Raw genomic sequence first — 23562 nt, 5'->3', positions numbered from 1 at the left:
CAAATTTTGGTGGGCATGTAGATCCATGGATCTTCTAACTACTCACCAAAAATCAACTCAAACGGACACCGTTTGACCATCCAAACAATTCATCTACCAAAATTGCTCTATTCTGAAATGGCAGCAAACCGAGCCGAGAAGATATCTCTTAAATTTGATGTTTTACTCAACCAATACTCAAACCAACTTAAGACATTGAAGGGTCCTAAGCAAGGAATGAGATCACCAAGTTTGGGGTCAATCCAACTTTGTTTGAGTCACTAATTGTTGGCTTGAAGATGTTCGGTTCTGTACCTTAAAATGTAGACAGATTTCTCGTTCTTCCTTTATAACCGCGGTAGCTTTCTCGCTGAGGATGGAGGCTAGGGTTTTCCTCACATGCTTCTCAGGTAACAATTTCCGCCGTTGATCTAGATACCAACTTGACGATGCACAAGCATTGGACTTGTGGCTGTCTTCGCATGGCACAAAACATTATTCCACATGTAGGGCATTTCTACATTGACAAGGAACCATTCCTATATATCCTTCGGCACTTTATTCAATAGAGTCCGGACACATGTGTAATTGGCACCTTGGGGCATAAAGAAGCTAACTAAAAACTAGGGACGTGCTTTCGCTAGCTCCTACCTAGCCGATACAACGTCTTGTACTATATACGTGATTGTCAAAGATGGAATTGACTTGATAGCACATTTGGAGAAGAAGTAGCACTTGCATCGTGGGGCCAGGTTTGCTGTTTCCTTGATCAACATTGTTCTGTGAGATCTGGCCTTCATAGTTACCAAATAGTCGTTACCTAACTGAAGGCTAACTTTCCTACTGGTAACAAATCAGTTGTCCCTCAACACTAAAAATTCTAAATCTGCACTCTTGCCAACAATAGTTGTGTTTGACGCATAACTGATGGTCGCCATCGAAGTCAGTAGGCAAGGGGTCACACTAGCGATGGTTGATCTCGACTGTGCGATCCGCATGCACATAATATCTCGGTCCATTCATCATCTGACTGATAACTGGCTCCACCTTAAGTGTGGTGCACCTTTCTGATCCAATGAGAATGACATAAGTTGCTCACTGATGACTGTCATCACTACAGGGACCGTCAAGTAGAGTCACTTGTCTACCATCTCTTGCAGTCTGATTATGTTCCTGTTAGTGACCTGTTCTTCAAAGGTTAACCATTGGACGACTTCACAAGGGAGTCCTATTGCATCTAGTTCGACATATATATCTCTTGACATGATAAGGAGAGATAACCAAGGAAGAGCTCAAGTGAGAATAACATATCGATGTAGTTCGGCAATGGTTCATGACTAGAAACCTCGATACCAGCGCGTGCCGAGTAGCACAACCTTGCGTGTGCGCCCACAGGAGGCTCTCGGTTTCGTCACGGCACCGTAGATTGCTAATCGTGGCACCATTACTGAACATACAGCCCGCAAGAAATCTCACATGGCATAAATTGGGTTGCATAGGAGCAAGCACTATGCGAAGGAGGGACAGCAAACAAAGGTAGTCACAAGGTTAGGAGTCAACAAGGAGGTGATCTGAAGATCAAAACACAGCGCAAGAGAACATAGCCTACTTGCCGAAGACAACTGAGGAGGGGACTTCTTGCCAAATTTCCATATGCGTCTTGTGTCCACCAAGTGATTACCAAAACTTGGACGTGGTTCTAGGATAGCGCTCTTCAACACTCGTATGCTTACCGAGGACAAAAGGGGTGATAACTATGGCACTAATTAGATAACAAGCATACATACCCACCACTTGGCTAAACTAGAGGACATTAGAGGTTAAGCATGTAACCACAATTATTTCTAGCAAGACTAAGCACACACTTTTCTCAAGCACTTCCTATTCAAGCAACATGGAACAAGGCATTCTTGTTTAACTCCACACAAGGAAGATAGTAACATCACATTGATCACAAGTTACTTAGTATTAGAACAAGGTGAGGGAAGCATATTTATGCACAAGCACAATCATGATGCATGCTCGTCCTATTCGTCCTCACAAAATTGCCAGCCTAAGGTGGCAATCACGTTCTATGTCGGTGGCATAACACGTACTCTCTCGATATATAGCTAGTCGTCAGCTACATTCAATCTACGCATTCGTGGTTAGCATACCTGCAGGCAAATTCATTGCAGCCCATCCGCACAAGAGATAAATAAGCGCACAATGAAAACAGTAAACTAAGATACTTTCCATATATACATCCCCAGATGTATATACTTTGATATCCATAGCTACCCGATAAATATACCCGCAATTAAGTACCTTCATATATACATGTGTGTAACATGTAAATATTCTAGTATCCATAGCTAACTTTCCCCTAGACCGACAGTTGGGCGGTCATGCTCTCACAACTCACACTTACCTGGGCGTAGAGGCAATTGATCCATACATTACCATTCAAGCGAATGGCATCCATACAATAGCACGCCGTATGGACGACGAAAGTAAAAATTTCAATAATTACATCCCCAAAGTTAGTACTTAGATAGCCACCTAATAGTCCTTAATTGGGCATAAAGGAGGATGTCGCTAGCATAGTTTTGCGAATAAGTTTTGACAAATTTGCTTGTAGCTGAAGTTTTAGTTAAAATAGACCTTTTAAAACCAAAACTTAGCTTTTAAAACTATGTACCTGACAGTATTATGCTTAATCTCGCTCTGATACCAGCTGTGACAGAACCGCCCAATTTATACAAGATCAAGTATGGTTGTCCCCGCTAACACGTTGACACACCCATACTTTCACTCATATAAACCCGGTAGTCCGCCGAGTGTCCCGAAAGACCTCGGTAAATCAACATCACAACCCAGATCGCGTGATTAAGCAAATACACATCACATACATCGGGTTGCAGCGGAAATAATGTTACAAAGGGTTAACAAATAATAGTACAAGTTTGGGTTTCAAAACCGCTTAGTGAAAACAACATAGCTTTCAAATGATTACATTAATATAAGTTCCAAATATAGTGCTAGCATAAGTGACATCATCCGACAAAAGCATATAGATGAGAAGTAAGTATAGAATCACCGAGCCCACCGGCGGTTAGCCACCATCATCAACAGGTCGAGAACTTCACCTGCAACAAGGTGGGATAAACCCTGAGTACTCGAATGTACTCAGCCAGACTTACCCGTCGTAAACCAGAAATAAAGTGACACCAAGGATTATGCATGGCTTTCTTTAGTGGGCTAGCTGACTCGTTTGCGAAAAGCATATGTTATCATGAATAAACCATTTGTAAATACTTTGCATCATCTTTATTATAACCTATCCATCTAGGTAAGCACCTGTACTATAGCAATCACTTGATTAACCAATAACATCCAGTTACCAATTTAGATTTAGCATATCCCGTACCATCCAGATAACCATCATTGTTCCATAATAATTACTACGATGAAGTAACTCGAGTCAAGTGCTCACTATCCAGGAGCGATGGCGATTCGAATCGATTCCTAACCAGCTGGTGATTTATTCCTTACACAAACCTCACTCACCCGCTAAAGTGAGATATTGATCACCGAGTCAACTTTCCAGGTATCTCGAGTTTGCCAGGAACCACATGCACCCGGGGGCCGACCGACTGCACTTTGGTCTTATCATCCCGCCCCCGTGTCCTACCACACCTGCTCCGGCACAGTGCGCTGCGGGCAATCTACTCGGCCCGAAAAATCTCCCAGCTTCGCGGTTGGAAGGTACTTTATCCGGCTAGCTAAATGTAAGGCATACGTTCAACATGACTCGAGGGCCAACAACGATCGGTCCTTAATCGACACAGACGGAAACTAACAGCACCCCAGAACCCTGTCTGGTTGCCTCCAACTTTTTCCGTCCGGTCTCCAATTATCCATCACACATGGTTAATTCCAGGATATCATTCTTTCCATAGCTAAATTCTTCCAGTAACCACCTATAATGTAGGTGACTGGATATCACCGATCGCTACCGGTCTAAGCAAGGCTAAGCAGTTATTCGATCCTGACCTAACAGGGTAAAAAGATAATAAGGTAGGCAAGGATAGTAATAAATGCATCAACGGTTTCAATCAACTCCTACAACTTAATGCAACAATATATAACTCATATATAAAAAGAATTGCATTTATAAATTAGGAGACTTATAATGCTCCGGGGCTTGCCTGGGATCCGACACAAGTCAGTTCAGTTAGCTTGCACCATCCTGGTGACGTCTCAGGTCCTAGCATTCGCTTAGTCCTTCCATCTTCGGGATAGATCCTCCATACATCGTCTTCGGGTTCGGCTTCAACATCATGTTCTTCACGTGGTTCATCTAGCGCACCTAGATGAGATGCAATATGCAAGTGTATGAATATGAAGAATAGTACCATGAGATGCATCACAAAATAGCAAGCAAGGACAAGCATAGTTTACACTCACACTTAAGTACTTTGCGATGCTTAACTTAACCATCACACAATCTATCATGCTAAGATAGCAAAGAAGACGACAACACCAAGCATGACACAAGTTTCCCAAGATCTCAGGTGCTCTAACTCAGTCATCATTCAAGGCATAAGTCACACTTAACAATATACAAGCAAACACTATAATTGGAATCTGCCAATTTCTAGACATGCAAACAGCAGCTACAAGATTTAGCTATAACTGGAGTTATACAAATCCAAATGACTTGCAAGAAGACATTATGGAAAGCTTATGAAATTTTCTACAATTCATATTAAATCATATTAGCATGATTCTCAAGTTAACTAAGTCAAATATATCTATTTACAGAAACTATTCTACAATTGACAGAAAGCAGCCATTTCTGAAACCCAACTTTAAACAGCTGTAACTCTTAAACTACTTGGCCAAATGACACCAAATTTTAATAGAAGCTAGATACATGAATTATCTACAACTTTTGTATAAACAAGTTTCACAACAAAGCACATTATCATGAAGAACTTTGCTAAGTTCCCAGATCTGTCCATAAACCACATCGGCAAGAAAATAATTATTAACTTATGTTGCAAATACATAATTGGGCAAAACCAACTTTACCAACATGTCACACATGACTAAAGAACACCAGAAAACCTAGTGTCCATGACCAAATAAATTCTTTTAATGCATTTCTTAATTTATTTTAGATAACAAGGTGACTTAATGAACATATACCAAAAGTGCACAATAACTTCTACAAAAATTACAGTGGCTCACATATCCTCTCAATAGTCTACTGTACAAATTTCACTCCATTTGGATATGTATAGCAAGCTCTATGAAAAAGACAAGTTGCTAAAGTAAGAATTCATGTGAGAGCAAGATAAACCAATAACTCACTCATACTTCATCCAATACTCATGAAATTTTTACCACACATCAACTATCACATGAGTAGCATGCCACAAAAATTTCACTTCATTTGGAGCCCTAGATCTACAGTTATGAAAAATAACAAATTCAACTAGCATTACAACCTTACTGCACAAATCTATTTTTACCGCAAAATATTTAAACTAAACATGCCATATTATAGATCCACTACATAGACAATTTCATAAGGATTCCAAAAAGTCCTCATTTACTATTTTACGAATTTTCTACGATTTACTATGAATTTCCAAAGTTCTTGCAAAATAATTACAAACCAGTCCTTACGGTACTATTCACATGAGTCACTGACTTCGCAGTTAGGACCCTGAACTTCGTCGAATTCTTGTAGGAGGTCCCTGACAGGATTTGAGCAGGGGAGGCCGTCGGAGCTCGCGGAATCCAGCCGGAGAAGGCACGTCGTCGGCGGCTGAGGGGCGGGGGAGCACCAGGGGAGTCGTGCGCACCCGTGTGTGTCCGTGGCTTGGCCAGAGGTGGGCCGTGGCGCCTTGGCCACACACGCCGGTGGCATGCAGCCGTGCGGCAAGGCGGCGGCGTTGTTCCAGAGGCCAATAGCTTGGGCGAGCATGCGCGCGAGATGGAGCAAGGCAAGGAGAAGGTAGTGGCGGTGGCTGTTGGGCTGCGAAGCGCTCGGAGGTGGGAGAACGGCGGCGGCCAAACTCGAGCTCGCGGCGGCCATGGCCGTTCTCGGCGTTCGCGTGAGGGAGAGCGAGTGGAGGACAGTGAGTGGGAGAGGCGAGTGGAGGGAGGCGAGGGCAGCTTCTGGCGTTCGCATTTGGAGGCGCAGGGGCAGGGCAGCGCGTGGCGCGGAGGCGGGACGCGCGGCGGCAATGGAGTGCGCGCACTGCTGCATGGCTGCCACGGAGACAAAACAACGAACACGTGGCGTGCGTCTCTGTGCCCGACTTGGGGTCCGTTTTTGGGCCATCTCTGCTCCGAATTGGGCTATGGGCCTTGAAGCAAAATTGTTCTCCTTCTGATGCTCTACAAACTTGATTCAGGGTGCTCGGCCATTAGGCTGTTGGATTAGCAGATAATTAGTACTAAACTTGATAGTGTCAGTGATTTGACAGCGACAAGCAAACATCCAAGATTGATGGTCGAAATGACATGCAACTGGTGCCATCTTCTTGTATGTTCTTCCCCATCATGTAAGCTCCAACTTTTACATTTGGATCAACTGAAGTTGCTTAGCAAAATTTGGAGAACGCGGAATGCCAACGTCGTTGCTTAGCAAAATTCCAGACTTAGAATATTTCTAAGTGTTGAAATCAGCAGCAGGTTCCAACTTCGAGCCTCTGTTTGACTTATTTCCAAGTTGATCTAGTTCTTGGTCCAAAAACAAAGTTTGTTCTACATGATATGGACTACAACTTTCATTTAAGGTCCAACCTCAAAACTGGTATAGAACCTACTGTTCTAGTTTGACCAAAGTAGGATCACTATGAAGCTTAAATTATCCTTTTTGCTCCATTGGAGCGTTTTCTTGGCATTTGCCCAACATGAACCTTTCATGACTTTTGTTGTAGAGTTCATCTAGAGTCATTTTGGCAAGGTTGCAAGGTTTGATTGACATCTCATGTTCTCATTCACTTAATAGTGCAATTCAAGCACTTCGCAAAGTCATTCCAATAAGGATATAACTTATCATTTCATGTGACTTTTTGATTCCAAACTTCATGAAACTTTTCGAGTGCCCAATATAGATGGGTATTGATGTGAGACATAGGAAGATATCCCAATCACACCACCCAAGCATATATCTTGAAAAGGGCCTATATGTAAAGCAAGGGTGCAATATCCAAGTTTAGGTCGGGGCTCAATTCCATAGGTTGACCTTGACATCTTCATCATCACTTAATATACCATGTTTTTAGCTCAAACCCATTGCTTAACTGGTGGCAAACACCTGGGGTGTTACAGAGGGCAGTGCGCGTTCGGGCGGCAGCGATCGAGAGCTAAGCGGGGCTCGGCATGGCCCCGGCGAGACGCGGCACGGGCACCGGGCGTCGGCGGGCGCTGCGGGACAAGGAGGCACTACTGCTCGGGCACAGCCACGGCAGGCCGCAGCAGTGGCACGCGCGTGCCTATGGGCGGTGGTGCGGGACAGCGGCGACCACGGCGAGCAGAGCAGGGGAAGGAGAGGGCACTGCAGCTCGGTGTGCCGAGGGCGCCACGGCGATTGCGCTGCGGAGCGGGGCAGCGCGGGGGCCGAGAGCTCGGGCGCACATGGCGGCGTGGAGCACTACAGCGGGACCCGACAGGAGCAGCGCCATGGCCAATCTCCAGCGCGTACCGAGGCGCAGCAGCCAGGCGAGTGCGGTGACCGGACAGCGGCATGGCTTGCGCCATACGTCGAAGCCAGCAGCGAAGGCGAGCTGGGGGGGGGGGAAACAGGGCTGGGGCGTGTCTGCGAGCTCGGCTCGGCCGGCAATGGTGGTGGCACCCACGCCTGGTGCATACGGGCTGGGAGAAGGGAGCAGGGGCACGAGCGCGAGTGCTGGGAGGAGTGGAAGATGGGTCTGCTCTCTTTGTGTTGGAGGCTTGGGTGTTGGGCAGAAAAGGAGATGGAACAGCAGGACGTGGGCATGGCAGAGGCAAGGCAGAGCAGCGCGCTGGCCTCGACGAGAGAAAGAAACAAACGAGTCAGCAATCATATGAGAGAGCAGAGCGGGAGCAGCAGCACGTGGGTCGGCCGATCAAATTCATTGCACTGTCATAGCACAGTTGCCGGTGCCTCCATTAAAAATAATTGGACAAGACACTCCCTGTCTCATGAGTCCGCTCACAGAGGTGTGTTCTAGATACAGACATTTCTCAAGAAACCTGTTGTGGTGTAGAACCAGGTGCAGAACGACTGCGAAGCTGGGAGTAAAAAAAACAGGCGCTAAAAGTTCTCACATCTGCTAGCTTTCTGTCACCTCCTTTCAATTTTCCTTATCAAATTCTAGTTTTCTTTCACCTAGTATATACGAGTAGTTCATCGTCCTGTTCACTTAAGCTTTTCAAAATAAACTCCTGAGCATATATATATATATACATATATATATATACACACACACATCGTTCAACTTATTAACGGATTTTATTTTATTTATAAAAGTCGCTTTTCATGCTTAATCTAACAGAACATACCGTTCGCTGGCATCATCGTTTGACATTCCTAAATTATTTCTACGCACTGCGTATTTTAACTTGAGTGTTTATTTGAGCCCTCGAACTAAGTCACACATGATTCGCTTATCGTTTCACGTATGTTTTAAATAAATGTTCAAGAAACTCTTTTTGAAAGTTTTACTTAGGCCTAAATCACGGCGCTAAAAAGGATCGTAACACCCGGGGTGTTACAACTCATTCTGTAACGTCCCGCCTCTCCGAGGCCGAGCCCGCTTACATTTGACAGCTTCTCTAGGATATAGACTGCCCTCATAGACCAACACAGGTCTTTTCTGTGCACTTTGTCCTCACTCGTGCGCACCCGAGAAGAACTTTCCGGTCGGTCACCCATCGCTCCAGGCCAAGCACGCTTAACCTTGGAGTTATTTGCAGATGGGCTTCCGGAAAAAAAGTTGCGACTTATTGGTATGAGTATCCTATTAATCCTATTAAGCCCTGGGCCGGGATGTTACATCCTCACCCCCTTAAGAGATCGATGTCCTCGTCGATCAATCCCAAGCCAGGAGCGTCCTCTCTTGGCCACGTCCGTGTGTCTAGAGCCAGCGCATGTGCCATGCTGTGTGACCACGCCGGATCCACACCAGCCATGCGCACCATGTCTGCGCAACTGCGACACACGCACCCGTGAAACCGCGAGAGTCAGCTCTGATACCATTCTGTAACGTCCCGCCTCTCCGAGGCCGGGCCCGCTTACATCTGACAGCTTCTCTAGGATATAGACTGCCCTCACAGACCAACACAGGTCTTTTCTACGCACTTTGTCCTCACTCGTGCGCACCCGAGAAGAACTTCCCGGTCGGTCACCCATCGCTCTAGGCCAAGCACGCTTAACCTCGGAGTTATTTGCAGATGGGCTTCCGGAAAAGAAGTTGCAACTTATTGGTATGAGTATCCTATTAATCCTGTTAAGCCCTAGGCCGGGATGTTACACCTTTGTAGCGGGGAAGCGGACGACGGGTTGTCGGCGTGGCTGAAGGCGATGCGGGCGTGGTCGGAGCCAGATCCACCGTGGTCGAAGCCAGATCCACCATGGTCGGAGCCAGATCCACTGTGGTCGGAGCCAGATCCTCTTTGGTCGGAGCTGTATCCACCGTGGTCGGAGCCGTAGCCGATGCGGGTGAAGCAGCGGTCGACGCAGATTGAATCCGCGCCTCCTCCGTGATCGTGGCGATGAAGTCGTCGAAGCCGGTGGTCCAGGTGATCTGACCGATGGTGAACGTGAGGCCATTCGGTGTAGCCATGAAGCCGGGGATGATGACCATCTTGTTCGCTCGGAGAGCAGTACGCACACCCCCTACCTGGCGCGCCACTGTCGACGAAATATGGTCGGCAGTCTACCCAGGGGTACGCCCAAGGTAGTAGATTATCGGCAGACAGATGCGCAAGCCAAAAACAAGACAGTGACGCAAGATAAACACAAGGTTTTATCCAGGTTCGGCCGCCAAGAAGGCATAATATCTACGTCCTACGTCTGATTGTATTGCTGTATGTCAATGAGAGATATTTTTAGAGGGGTCCCCTGCCCGCCTTATATAGTCCAGGGGCAGGGTTATAGATCTAGAAACTAATCCTAGCCAGTTACAATTGCCATAGGTGGTCGGATAAGGATTCCTATTCTAACCGACCAGGATCTTGCTTGATCGCCAAATCTGTCTCGACTCCTTACGCGAGACTCCGAATAGGTTAGCCAGGCCGCGCGTCGTCTTTTGGTGGACCGGACCCTCTAATCTGGGCCGGCCCAAGCCTAGCCGTAAGGGTATAGGGGTTAATACCCCCATATACATGTATATATACACATAGAATAATATAATTTTCTCTCTCTCTCAACACATAGAATAAGTGCATATGTATATATCTCTAGATATGCATGTGATAACACATAGAATGTCTCTCTAGATACAATTTTCTCTCTCTCTCAACACATGAAAATAATTAAGTACATGTATATATACACATAGAAATAATTAAGTACATATATATGTATACATATAGAATCTCTAGATAGAATTAATTACTAAATCTAATTAAACCTAACATATATACATAGATAGAATTACTAAATCAAAATTAAATCTAACACATATAGAGAGAGAGATAGAATAATAATTACTAAATATATCAAAAACTATAATAAAAAACTTTCTAAAAAACTATTTAAATAAAGTACTAATTAAATTTTAATACATTTAAATCTAATTAACATATATCAAAAACTATCTAAAAAACTAAGAATAAACTACTAATTAAATTTTAATACATTTTAATCTAACATATATATCAAACACTACCTAAAAGACTATCTAAAAAACTATCTAAAAAGTATCTAAAAAATATGGCCGAGCGTTATAGCTAGCAACAGGCTAGGGGCGCCATGGCGGCCGAGCGTGCTGGCTGGCCACGGGGCCTAGCTGAGCCGCCCGAGGACGACATACGGTGGAGACGATCTCGACGGCCGCCGGGCGGGGCTCGACGACGAGGCCGGGCGGGGGTAGACGACGACGGCGGCGCGGCAGAGCTCGGCAGAGACGACGAGATCGACGTTAGATCAAAAAGTAGAAGATGAACAGAGGAATCGTTCGATATATATAGACCGGGACCCTTTAGTCCCGGCTGGTAACACCAACCGGGACTAAAGATCAAGGGTTGGACCTTTAATCCCGGTTCGGCTTACCAGCTGGGACTAAAGGATCTTTAGTCCCGGTTGGTGTTACCAGCCGGGACTAAAGGTATTTTTGGGCGGGCAATTTCGCCCACCCTTTAGTCCCGGTTCCTGGCCTGGGCCGGGACTGAAGGCCTGAAATTTTTGCAGCCCGCCAAAGTGTTATTTTTTCATTTGACCAAATTTGACTTGGTCAAACTTGCTCAAATGAGACACTAAATGACCTCAGATGAAAAAACTCTGAATACCAAGTTTGATCATCTCAGCAAGATCTACAATTGTTACATAGCTCATTTTCCCATTTGGAAAAGTTTTATCAAACACTAGTCATAATTTCTTGAATCTCATATAGACTTTCTAAAACTATGTCACACACTTGTGAAATTTGAACTACATTTTATTAAAACTTTCTCAAATGAAAAAATGGCCAATATAAGGATTGTAGATCTTGATGAGCTGAACAAACTCGGTATTCAAAACTTTTCAATTTGAGACAATCTAGGGTTCCGAAAACTAGTTTGTAGGCGTCGAAATTTAAAAATCACAAATTTGAACTGTCCAAACTATCTCAAATGGAAAGTTGACCAAAACAACAATTGTATATCTTGATGATTTTAACAAACTTGGTATTCAAATCTTTTCAATTTGAAGTCATTTAGAGTTCATAATACTACAGTCAATGTGTTGTTTTTTCATTTGACCAAATTTGACTTGGTCAAACTTGCTCAAATGAGACACTAAATGACCTCAGATGAAAAAACTCTGAATACCAAGTTTGATCATCTCAGCAAGATCTACAATTGTTACATAGCTTATTTTCCTATTTGAGAAAGTTTTATCAAACACTAGTCACAGATTCTTGAATCTCATATAGACTTTCTAAAACTATGTCACACTTGTGAAATTTGAACTACATTTTGTTCAAACTTTCTCAAATGAAAAAATAACCTATATAAGGATTGTAGATCTTGATTATCTGAACAAACTTGGTATTCAAAACTTTTCAATTTGAGACAATCTAGGGTTCTGAAAACTAGTTTGTAGGCGTCAAAATTTAAAAATCACAAATTTGAACCGTCCAAACTATCTCAAATGAAAAGTTGACCAAAACAACAATTGTAGATCTTGATGATTTTAACAAACTTGGTATTCAAAACTTTTCAATTTGAAGTCATTTAGAGTTTATAATACTAGAGTCAAAGTGTTGTTTTTTTATTTGACCAGATTTGACTTGGTCAAACTTGCTCAAATGAGACACTAAATGACCTCAGATGAAAAAACTCTGAATACCAAGTTTGATCATCTCAGCAAGATCTACAATTTTTACATAGCTCATTTTCCCATTTGAGAAAGTTTTATCAAACACTAGTCATAGATTCTTGAATCTCATATAGACTTTCTAAAACTATGTCATACTTGTGAAATTTGAACTACATTTTGTTCCAACTTTCTCAAATGAAAAAATGACCTATATAAGGATTGTAGATCTTGATGATCTGAACAAACTTGGTATTCAAAACTTTTCAATTTGAGACAATCTAGGGTTCCGAAAACTAGTTTGTAGGCGTCAAAATTTAAAAATCACAAATTTGAACCATCCAAACTATCTCAAATGGAAAGTTGACCAAAACAACAATTGTAGATCTTGATGATTTTAACAAACTTGGTATTCAAAACTTTTCAATTTGAAGTCATTTAGAGTTCATAATACTAGAGTCAAAGTGTTGTTTTTTCATTTGACCAAATTTGACTTGGTCAAACTTGCTCAAATGAGACACTAAATGACCTCAGATGAAAAAACTCTGAATACCAAGTTTGATCATCTCAGCAAGATCTACAATTGTTACATAGCTTATTTTCCTATTTGAGAAAGTTTTATCAAACATTAGTCATAAATTCTTGAATCTCATAGACTTTCTAAAACTATGTCACAACAGTGCATCGTTGTATCATGTGGGCACAACAGTGAATTTTTTCTTGACGTATGACCCTTGGTTATGATCTTGTCGTAACCATGGAGTGTCTTCATCATTTAACATGATGCTTGGATCTTTCTTCACTATGAAGGGTGAAATTCGGACATTTCTTTCATAAGCTTCTGACATGTCTGACTTGTCTTCAATTCTCACTATATTTATTTTCTCAGAAAGAACTATGTGGCACTTTGGCTCATTGATCATTGAGTTGATGTCTTCATTTTTTCCTCTCTTTGATTTTGTAGACATGTCTTTCACATAGAACATCTGACTCACATCGGCAGCAAGGACGAATGGTTCGTCTTTGTACCCAATATTGTTGAGGTCCACTGTTGTCATTCCATACTCTTTGTCGACTGTTACCCCTCCTCCGGTCAGCTTCACCCATTGGCACCGGAACAAAGGGACTTTAAAATTAGGTGTGTAGTCTAGTTCCTATATATCTTCTATGCGGCCATAATATGTTTGTATATTCCCATGTAGATCTATGCCATCTATGCGAACACCACTATTTTGATTGGTGCTCCTTTTATCTTGGGCAACTGTGTAAAATGTATTCCCATTTATCTCGTACCCTTGGTACGTGAGGATATGCCATAATGGTTGTCTAGCCAACAAATACAGTTGCTCATCAATATTGTCATTGCCTTGACATTCTTTTCGCAACCAACCACTAAAACTTTCCATGTGCTGACGCCAAATTCAAGCTTCAGTCTTCCCTAGAAACTTGGATTGTAAGAACTCCTTATGTATCTCAATGTACGGATGCACCAATGATGAGTTCTGAAGAACTGTATAGTGTGCTTTATTGAAATAATCGTCTTCCATGCTAATATATGTTTTCTTCCCTAAAGTTCCTTTACCACTGAGTCTCCCCTCGTGTCGCGATTCGGGAACACCAATCAGGGCAAGGTTAGGAATAAAATCAACACAGAACTCAATGACCTCCTCTGTTCCATAGCCCTAGGCGATGCTTCCTTCAGGCTTAGAATAGACTTTCACATATTTCTTCAAGACTCCCATAAACCTCTCAAAGGGGAACATGTTATGTAAGAACACAGGTCCAAGAATACTAATCTCCTTCACCAAATGAACTAGGAGGTGTGTCATGATATTAAAGAAGGATGGAGGGAACACCAACTCAAAGCTGACAAGACATTGAACCACATCATTCTGTAGAGTAGCTAGTTCCACTGGATTGATTGCCTTCTGAGAAATTGCATTGAGGAATGCACATAGCTTCACGGTGGCTAGATATACATGTGGAGGTAGAATTCCTCTTAAAGCAATTGGAAGCAATTGCGTCATAAGCACGTGGCAGTCGTGGGACTTTAAGTTTAGGAATTTCTTCTCTGACACATTTATTATACCCTTTATATTGGAGGAGAATCCCGATGGGACCTTGATGCTACTTAGACATTCGAACATGCTGTCCCTCTCTTCTTTGCTAAGCGTGTAGCTAGCAGGACTTAAGTAATGACGTCCATCATCTGTCTTCTCTGGATGAAGGTTGTCTCGTTCTTTCATGCCCTGCAAGTCCTGGCGTGCTTCAAGTGAATCCTTTGGCTTCCCATACACACCCATGAATCCTAACAGGTTCACACAAAGATTCTTTGTTAGGTGCATCACGTCGATTGCGTTGTGGACCTCTAGGACTTGCTAATAGGGTAGCTCCCAAAAGATGGACTTTTTCTTCCATATGGGTGCGTGTCCCTTAGCATCTTTGGGAACAGATTCGCTGCCTTGTCCCTTTCCAAATACTACTTTAACATCCTTGACCATTGCGAGTACATCTTCCCCGGTTCGGTTATGAGGCTTCTTTCGGTGGTCTGGCTTACCTTTAAAATGCTTACCTTTCTTTCTTACTTGGTGATTCAAAGGAAGGAATCGACGATGGCCAAGGTACATGACCTTTCGACATCTTTTCAAATATATACTGTCAAGGTCATCAAAACAATGTGTGCATGCATTATATCCTTTGTTTGTCTGACCTGAAAGATTACTTAAAGCAAGCCAATCATTGATTGTTATGAACAACATTGCTCGTAGGTCAAAGTGTTCTTGTTTGTACTTATCCCAGACACGTACACCTGGTTTGTTCCATAAAACTAGAAGTTCTTCAACTAATGGCTTCAGATAGACATCAATGTCGTTGCCAGGTTGCCTCGGACCTTGGATGAGGATCGGCATCATAATGAACTTCCGCTTCATGCATAACCATGAAGAAAGGTTGTAGATACATAGAGTAACTGGCCAAGTGCTATGACTAGTGCTCTGCTCCCCAAAAGGATTCATACCATCTGTACTTAAGGCAAACCTTAAGTTTCTAGCCTCATTTGCAAACTCTAGAAATTCCCTGTCTATCGCTCTCCACTGGGACCCATCAGCTGGGTGTCTCAGCATATTGTCTACCTTACGGTCTTCTTTATGCCACTGCAACAACTTTGCATGGTCTTTATTTCTGAACAAACGTTTTAAGCGTGGTATTATAGGAGCATACCACATAACTTTGGTAGGGATTATCTTTCTAGGACGTTGTTCACCCTCAATGTCACCAGGATCATCGTGCCTGATCTTATACCGCGCTGCTTTACATACCGGGCATTCATCCAAATTCTCGTATTCATTGCCATGGTAGAGGATGCAGTCATTAGGACATGCATGTATCTTCTGGATTTTTAATCCCAAAGGGCAGACAACCTTTATTGCTTCGTACGTAGTGGTGGGCAATTCATTTGGCTTCGAAAGCATCTTCTTTATGAGGTTCAATAAATTCCCAAATGCCTTGTCGAATACACCATTCTTTACCTTCTACTGTAGCAATTCCAATGTTGTACCTAGCTTTTTTTTGCCCCTCTTCGGCCGTCGGGTATAGCAACTTCCTATGATCCTCAAGCATGCGCTCGAACTTAACTTTCTCTTTTTCACTTTCGCATTCTTGTTGTGCATCACGAATGGCATCACTAAGAGCATCACCGAGATCATCTTCTGCCGCTACCTCTTCTTCATCTCTCCCCATTGTAGTATCATCAAAGGCACCATACTGAGCAATAATGTCATCAATGTCTAAATCTTCTCCTTCACCTTCTTCCATCATGACCCCGCTTTCTCCATGCTTAGTCCAACATATATAGTTTGACATGAAACCTGACTTAAGCAAATGTGAATGAAGACTCATTGAGCTTGAATATTCCTTTAAATTCTTACATATGGCACATGGACAGCACATGAAACCATCCCGCTTATTTGTCTCGGCCACACCTAAGAAATAGTGCACGCCCTCAATAAAGTCTTGGGAGCGGCGATCGGCATTGTACATCTAATGGCGTGACATAATCTGCATTACACGACAAATTATGAAAACCTTAAACATAATTAAGTATTTTATTACACAACATAGATGACACACACACGGTTGATTAATTAACTAAGCCTGGCTACAACGTAAGCAATCCCAACTATCACTAAATAAACTAAAACTACAATGCACTTCAGTAACATAATTATTTCGTGACCGTACGCAACTAGAACAGACAAATCATTCTTCTGTTGAATATCAATAAGCTTCTCCTGCTGGCTCACTGCCTCATCATCAGCAACCGCTACCTCAAGCGCACCCGAATTCTGCACGTATGTAGCATAATCTTCCTCCCAGTACCAACCATCGCATTGCTTCGTACGTAGTGGTGGGCAATTCATTTGGCTTCAGAAGCATCTTCTTTATAAGGTTCAATAAATTCCCAAATGTCTTGTCGAATACACCATTCTTTACCTTCTACTGTAGCAATTCCAATGTTGTACCTAGCTTTTTTTTGCCCCTCTTCGGCCGTCGGGTATAGCAACTTCCTATGATCCTCAAGCATGCGCTCGAACTTAACTTTCTCTTTTTCACTTTCGCATTCTTGTGCATCACGAATGGCATCACTAAGAGCATCACCGAGATCATCTTCTGCCGCTACCTCTTCTTCATCTCTCCCCATTGTAGTATCATCAAAGGCACCATACTGAGCAATAATGTCATCAATGTCTAAATCTTCTCCTTCACCTTCTTCCATCATGACCCCGCTTTCTCCATGCTTAGTCCAACATATATAGTTTGACATGAAACCTGACTTAAGCAAATGTGAATGAAGACTCATTGAGCTTGAATATTCCTTTAAATTCTTACATATGGCACATGGACAGCACATGAAACCATCCCGCTTATTGTCTCGGCCACACCTAAGAAATAGTGCACGCCCTCAATAAAGTCTTGGGAGCGGCGATCGGCATTGTACATCTAATGGCGTGACATAATCTGCATTACACGACAAATTATGAAAACCTTGAACATAATTAAGTATTTTATTACACAACATAGATGACACACACACGGTTGATTAATTAACTAAGCCTGGCTACAACGTAAGCAATCCCAACTATCACTAAATAAACTAAAACTACAATGCACTTCAGTAACATAATTATTTCGTGACCGTACGTAACTAGAACAGACAAATCATTCTTCTGTTGAATATCAATAAGCTTCTCCTGCTGGCTCACTGCCTCATCATCAGCAACCGCTACCTCAAGCGCACCCGAATTCTGCACGTATGTAGCATAATCTTCCTCCCAGTACCAACCATCGCATCCATTGCCCTCCCACTGAAATTAAAGCCAAAAAATATTTAGTCAAAAATATTCAAGAAAAGCAGGTCAATTAGTCATAATAATCAAATGCGTAAGAAACTCACATCGCGATCCAGACACTTGTAGAAAACACGACCCTTGTTGGGTCCCTGTCTCTTGACTCGGTACTCTATCACAATCTTCTGCTTACACTTGCCGCAGATAATGAGAGGGAGTTCTGGCCTCAGTTGTTTCGCAACTGAACGAGAGGCCGAGGATCCGGTACTAGTTGTCATCTACTTTCTATACTTATTTTTGCAAACTAGTGTAAATTTCACATTTTCTAAAATAATATATTTAAACAAAACTAAAATTATTTATTTATCTAACTAAACCATGAAATATGTACTATGTATAATAGTAAAATACCAAACTATCAAGTGATTTTACTATTGTAAATCATCATGTGATTTTGAGCTAAAAATGACATAAAAATCACATAGCTCAAAAACATGTTTCAATAAATAACCATCCGTACTAGTTGATCTTACTTACGTGATCATCTCGATGAGCATTTCTTCACCGGACGGCACCGTACTTGGCCCATGAAGAGCTCCGATTCTACGAGGAAGGCAACATGGTCTTCCACGACCGTTGCCGCTCTCCCTCGTAGAATCAAAGCTCCTCCTTGACGTCTGTTACCGCTCGGCAGAGAACATGCTCGCCGAGATGAACACGGTCCGCAAGTTCAACTAGTACGGATTTTCTATAATTTTCTAACTATTTTCTAAGTTTTTCATTTCATGGAAAATTTAATTCTAAAAAATAAAAAGGCATGATTTCTAAGTATTTCATTTCATGGAAAAAATAATTCTAAGTGACCTGCTCGATATCGGCGAGCTCGCGGACGTTTAGATTGCCGAGGATAGTAACATTTGTAGATGACATTTGTAGGTCTGAAGTTATCAAATATCCATCAAATTATAGCTCAAAAATATGTTTCAATAAATAACCATCCGTACTAGTTGACCTTGCTTACGTGATAATCTCGGCGAGCATTTCTCCACCGGACGGCACCGTACTTGGCTAAGAAAGAGCTCCGATTCTACGAGAAAGGGAACACGGTCTTCCACGACCGTTGCTGTTCTCTCTCGTAGAATCAAAGCTCCTTCTTGACGTCCGTTACCGCTCGGCAGAGAACATGCTCACCGAGCTAAACACGGTCCGCAAGTTTAACTAGTACGGATTTTCTACAATTTTCTAACTATTTTCTAAGTTTTTCATTTTATGGAAAAATTAATTCTAAGATCACATAAGCCACCGGGGACGAGGATGGCGCGTGCTCCAGCGAGGATGAGCGAGGCGTGGTTTTGATGAACTAATTTAACTTTTGTTTATCCAAACATATATGCAAATCATCATGTGATTTTGAGCTAAAAATAACATATAAAATCATAATAAAGTCCAACATATAAAGTTACATATGCATCTACATCGCAAAATGAGATAAGCTACTGATAAAACATAAGAGGATTAAGTTTGTTACCTCCAAAATCGAAGAGCAACACCAATGGAGGGGGAGAGAGCAAGAACAACAGCAAGCTGAAGAACAGAGGCAGTGAGTTTGAATGGAATGGTTCGGGCTCGGGGAGGAAGAAATAAGCCGGTGTATTGGCCGGGATAATTAGTCCCGGTTAGGGGGCCAAACCGGGACTAAAGATTAATATTTATTCCCGGGGCATCACCCAAACCGGGACTAAAAGCTTTAGTCCCGGCTGGTATTACCAACCGGGACTAAAGGTAAATCTTTAGTCCCGGTTGATAATATCAGCCGGGACTAAAGATCCCTGTTCCGTGGACGACCGTTGGGCAGGGACCTTTGGTCCCGGTTGGTATTACCAACCGGGAATAAAGGGTCCTTTAGTCCCGGAGGCAAAAATTGCTGAGGCTAATGTCAAATTGGGACATCGTTCTAAAGTCTATTCTCTAGTAGTGTCTTCTTCTCCTGGCCGGATCCAGCCCTCCCTCTCTGGGGCGGGCGGCGGCGGCGGCGGTGGTGGGGGGGGCGTGGTGTTGGCGGCGGCGGCTTTGGTGGTGGTGGTGGTGGTGGTGGTGGCGGGCAGCTATGGTGGCGGCGTGGTGGTGCCGCCGGCGATTTTTTTTTCTCAAAAAATATTTGCCGAGTGTTTTTTGGGCACTCGACAATTGACACTCTGGCAAACAACTCTTTGCCGTTAAAACCTACGTCGAGTATTGTTTGCCGAGTGTAACACTTGACAAGCGCTTTGCCGAGTGGCAGTATCCCGTAGTGTTTACAAATGATCACAAAAGTCTATGAAAAGCCATATATAGGGAAAAAAGCTATACTAATTATATAATTTGTTAGCAAACGTAGTACAAACTATTTGCGTTGTAATAAGCAACAAGTTTTAGGCTATAATAATCCAAAGCATTGTTTTTATCTCTACTATAATGGATCAGTCGAAATTATACTAGACCCCCCGTGAAAACATCTCCGCTAGGAGCCTCCAACTATTACACACAAAAAAAACACGCACATAAATTCAGCACTAAAATCAAGGGTTAATCGAATATTTTAATCAAATCCAATGACCACAGTCCGACGTAGATGCCAGGCTTCTCACCCGCACCCTGCTCGCACTTCGAGGCAGTGTCCGTCGTTCAACGCTCCATCCAAACCAATCATCATCACCGAAACAAAAACCTGGCCGCCACCGGGGAAACCTTCCGATGGACTGCGCGGGGCTGCAGGGAGCCGCCGTCCACCGTTTTGTGCTGCAGGGAGCCGCCGCCGCCGGTGGGAGGGGACCGCGCGGGGCTGGCCGCCACCTGCGGGCGTAGGGCGCTGGGCCGCACCTGCCTTGCTCCGGCTGGAGTCCCCGAGCGGCCGCACGCCAGCACCCGCGAAGACGACGGCTTCGACCTCAGGAGCATGCGCCGACTCCGCCGCTGGCTCGGCGACCCCCACACCCACTTCCCGGTGAGGTCTCCCGGATGGGGCATCTTCGTAGCAGTTCTGTTCAGTGAATGGAAGGATTTAGCTGAATAGGCGTGTCTGTAGGCTGTGCATATCGCCGGCACCAAGGGGAAAGGTTCTACTGCTGCATTCATGTCCAATATCATTAGGGCGCAAGGCTACAATGTGGGCTGTTATTCCAGGTAATCTTAGCTCGTCATCATCTCTGTCAGTCGTGTGCAGTTGTTAGACATAATTTTTGTGGCGGCAGTATGATAGGGGGCATGGGTATGAATTAATTCATCATTGTTTGCTCGAACAATTGCATAGAAAACATGGTTCTAGCCTTTAGGCTGTCAACAGACATCTCTGTTTAACCCAAACAAATGAATATGCTCATGTAATTTGACAACGTAGGATGATCAGTTTACCAAGTTAATACATGGCACTTTTGTTTGTGCTACCTGATTTACTGTCCAAAAAAGAGATATCAACTAGGTAGAGTGAAGAAGGGCGGGCCTGGTGCAAGCGGTAGAGTCTTACCGCCTGTGACCGTAAGGTCCCGGGTTCGAGTCGCGGTCTCCTCGCATTGCATATGCAAGGGTAAGGCTTGCCACTGACACCCTTCCCCAGACCCCGCACAGAGCGGGAGCTCTCTGCACTGGGTACGCCCTTTTTTAACTAGGTAGAGTGAAGGAGAATTATCACTAGATGGAATAAACTAGGTAGAGTGAAGGAGAATTATCACTGGATGGAACTTCAGTCCCATAGTCTAGCCTGAACTCCTTTTAATCTATCAGTGTTTTTCTTCAGCATTTCATAACAGCATGCCTTTAAGCAGTGCTCCTTGCAACTAGCTTCTTTGGAATGAAATTGGCTGCAGCAAGTATGAGTCAATTATGATTCTAGCAGTAACTAGCAGTCCTCTCAAGTCTCAACTAATTGGAGACCTCTTTATAATGCTGCCAACATAGTTCTCTCATGAAGCTTACATACTGCGGAAAACAGTAGGGACAGGGCCCAATTGTGATTATTACATTTTGTCTCAAAGTTTAAATTTATTACCATTTCCAAATTACAAATTTAAAGAGAGACTTAGTTTTTCAGGTTGTGCTAACTCCCACACATTTGGCCATAGGTATGGAATATGCTGCTGGTGGTGAGCTATTTGAAAGGTTTTGCAATGCTGGAAGAATTAGTGAGGATGAGGTAGATCAGTTTTACTACATGGGAGTCTTCAATATGACCTAAGATATGTACTTCTAATGACAGTTATTTGTTCTCTGTAGGCAAGATTCTTCTTGCAACAACTGATTTCAGGAGTTAGCTATTGTCATTCAATGGTATATAATTCTCTCCAACTAACGTATTGCACCTCCTGGATGGTAGTATAGCACCTTGGCTAAAGATATGTGATGTTGGTTACTCCAAGGTATTGCAGATTATAAACTTCAGTAAGCAGCTTGCCAATAAATGAACACTATTAATCATACTCTTTTTTTCAGTCCTCTGTTGCACTCTCAACCAAAATCAACTGTCGGGACACCAGCTTACATTGCTCCAGGGGTCCTTGCTAGAAAGGAATATGATGGAAAGGTGATTCCTGTCTTGCTAATTCTTTGTCATGCTATGGTATACCTGGCTAAAAAACTTGACATGTTTAGAAGTCAGTCCTGTTGCTATGCTGCATGTAAGTAGGATGTTAACATGGTACATTTGCCCATTAACTAATTTTTAGACATATAGATCAGGCTTGCACCACTGGAGCCCCTCATTACTCTCAGATTTACGAGCCAGATGTAACATCAAGTAGTAATATCGTAGTGCATTAGTGATTAGTGCTAAATTTGCACTGGAGTCCCTCATACAAATTTTATCTTGTTTTGTATTTTACCGTAGCGTTAGCACGGGCACGCTACTAGTCATTGTTAATAATCGACCATATTATTCAGTTGTTAATTATTTTCTTTGTGTGTATGTAAGTATGTAGCTAGACAATGTGTGATAACACGCGCCTCCACCTAGACAGAACTGATATCTATCCACTAATTGAATAAATGCATCACAGGACATGCTTTTTGCTGGATCAGATACAAGCTCAACTACGGTTGAGTGGGCAATGGCCTCCCTACTAGAGAACCCCGAAGTGATGGAGAAGGTGAAGAGGGAGCTCACGAGAGTTGTTGGCACAAGAGCACAAGTCCAGGAGTCTGATATCGCCCAACTCCCATACCTTCAAGCTGTTGCGAAAGAAGTGCTTCGCCTCTACCCTGTGGTGGCGATGACGTATTACCGGGCAGAGGCCACGGCAGGAGTCCAAGGATACACCATTCCTCAAGGAGCCACCATAATACTCAACATATGGGCAGTTCACAGGAACGCCGACGTATGGCCTGATCCACATAAATTCGTGCCTGAGAGGTTCATGGGCGACGACGGAAACAACATCACTGTTGATTTCTCCGGCAAGGACTGTAATCTGATCCCGTTTAGCGTATAGAACAGTCCATTTGATCCTCGTGTCGCTGCTGCACCACTTCGATTGGACGCTTCCTGAAGAGGCCAGGCAAAATGATATCGATATGACAGAGAAGTTTGGAATTGTGATATCTATGGCTACTCCACTAAAAGCCATCGCCAAGAAGCGTATGCTAGATGCATGATGCAACAGGCTGGATCCACCAGGACTGTGGTACAAGAGAACTTTTTGCATTGAGACAACTACTTTGTCTCTCATAAATGGGGTTGCTATATGTTCATGTTGTAATAAAGCTATG

The 23562-nt window shown here is 43.2% G+C and overlaps 1 long non-coding RNA gene across 1 annotated transcript; it reads left to right on the top strand.

Moving 5' to 3' along the window:
• The first annotated feature begins 20634 nt into the window (after positions 1-20634).
• On the top strand, positions 20635-23100 carry LOC136473865 (uncharacterized). Its single transcript, XR_010762767.1, has 6 exons — positions 20635-20809; positions 20891-20988; positions 21924-21994; positions 22075-22217; positions 22291-22381; positions 22854-23100. It is a non-coding gene; the product is annotated as an uncharacterized lncRNA (long non-coding RNA).
• Positions 23101-23562: the final 462 nt, after the last annotated feature.

Source organism: Miscanthus floridulus, chromosome 8, assembly GCF_019320115.1.
Source record: "Miscanthus floridulus cultivar M001 chromosome 8, ASM1932011v1, whole genome shotgun sequence".
NCBI lineage: Eukaryota > Viridiplantae > Streptophyta > Magnoliopsida > Poales > Poaceae > Miscanthus > Miscanthus floridulus.
The sequence above is the reverse complement of the archived record's forward strand: the minus strand, read 5'-3'. Positions and strand labels throughout refer to the sequence as shown.